Genomic DNA, 2,058 nt, shown 5'->3' with positions numbered 1-2,058 from the left:
CCGGTAAAGATGTACTGTTTCTACTGCAGTTTATAATATTTCATTTATTAAGAAAGATATCATCTCAGCTTTCAAATTCAACATAGCTCTCAATTTATGACATAATTTTTATACTTAGTATTTTATAATTTCTTAATTTTGTTATAAACTTGAAAATGTAGAATATGGGGTCCAAAATCTGTTGAACATTTGTTCAGCTAGTTAGGTTTCAACATTAATCATATACATTAATAGTATCTTTATGTAAGGATATGTGAAGGGTGTTTTTCTTTATAAGAAAATTAGTTTAATCAGGTGAGCTGATACTTATGATTATACATATATCTATGATAAAATTGAAAGTAATTGTGGTTGTTCTTTAGAGAACGTGTTTTGATTTTGACTTAGTATTGGGAAGCTAACAACATTATAATTTTTATTAAAAAACTGGACCCTGCCTGTTTTCTAAAAAACACTTTAAAGTATTTTAAAATAAAAGCATACTATTTAAAATTGTATAATTAAAAATAATAAAAGAACAAAATCACTTAAAAAGAATAAACAGTGTCAATAACAAAAAACCTCTGGCTTACCCAACTTTTGTTTCTAGAAGATTTATATCACCAGTTCCACTTCATTTATTTTTGTTTATTTCAAACACTTTCTTATGACTCTGTGGAGGAGTGATTAGTTTAGTACCCAAATAAAGGATAACATTTTAAAATGTCCTTTAAATTAGATTTTTTGGTGATAGGTTCAATAGTAAATAGAATTAAGATAAGTCAGTTAATCTAGGCATATTTTATGATGGAACTTTGAAGTGTTTATAAATGAAGCAATTCACTGAAGAACATTAAAAGAAAATTGAAATGAATGGTCAAATTAATAAAGTGTCAAAGCAAATAATTGTCTAATTGTCTATATTACTTTAGTGATTATACCAGAAGTGCCTTTTAAAAGGTTAACTGTATTATGTGCTCATTGTGTTACTCAACTGCACGTAATTTATTTGTTTTAATATTGTTTGAAAGAAAATAAACATCTTTCACATAAACCATAGTGTACAAGTTATTTTTTAATTTTAAAATATAAATATGAGGCATTCTTTTTCAAAAACTGCTTTTCCTTACAGAAAAAAAATCTTAGCACATCTATTTGTCCATCACTCCAGTGTCAGTTTTTTCTTCATAAGTTTAATGACAGGCCGGTATTCCAGCTGCTTAGTTCAACACCATATTTCTCTAATGTCTTTTGCTGTACATAAAGGGGACCACAAACTAATTACTAAGCCATGGATAGTCAAGAAGTTAAAAATTTTAAGCAAAAAATGCCATAGTTTGCCACTTAATCAGATAATTTTATTTTCTTTAATAGACTTCATTTTTTAGAGCAGTTTTTGGTTCTCAGCAAAATTGAGCACAAAGTACAAGATAGAGCCATTTAATTTCGAAACAATATGCTATTAGCCTAGATCATGATTTCACTTGTCAAACTAGATTTTTCTTACAGAAATAGCACTGAAGTCCTATTACAAATATCTTTATCTTTGCGAATCACCTAAATTAAGACTGTAGATCATAAAACACATTAGACATATAACCAAGAACTCCAGCCAATTAGTCAGATGGTATTGCCTGAAACACTCTTTACTGGCCTTATATATTGAATTTTGCCATACCTAGATGCTGTGGAGGAACTAGAAATGAGAGCAATAAAATTAGGATTGGCAGCGGTACAATCCTACAACTTTTCTGGTTAGCAAGGACATACACCATCCTCCTCCCACACCCATACCTAGCACTCAACTGACCTCTTTCTGAGGCAATCATATTAATCTGTTAAATATCTACTTTTGATAACACTGTAGACTGAATTAAGTACTACAGTGACTAGGAAAATTAATCATATGCTACCTAGGAGAGGGAAAAATATATTCCAAATAGCTAGCTAAAGTGCAGTATATTGTAAGGGCCATTAAAGTGATTCCAATAAAGTGTTTTGAGAGTTTAACAGAAGGAAAGATAATTTCCACTAGGGGTATTGAGGATGTGTTCTTAAAGGAGGTATTATTTGAAGCAA

Source organism: Pan troglodytes, chromosome 7 (assembly GCF_028858775.2).
Source record: "Pan troglodytes isolate AG18354 chromosome 7, NHGRI_mPanTro3-v2.0_pri, whole genome shotgun sequence".
Classification (NCBI taxonomy): domain Eukaryota; kingdom Metazoa; phylum Chordata; class Mammalia; order Primates; family Hominidae; genus Pan; species Pan troglodytes.
The sequence above is the reverse complement of the archived record's forward strand: the minus strand, read 5'-3'. Positions refer to the sequence as shown.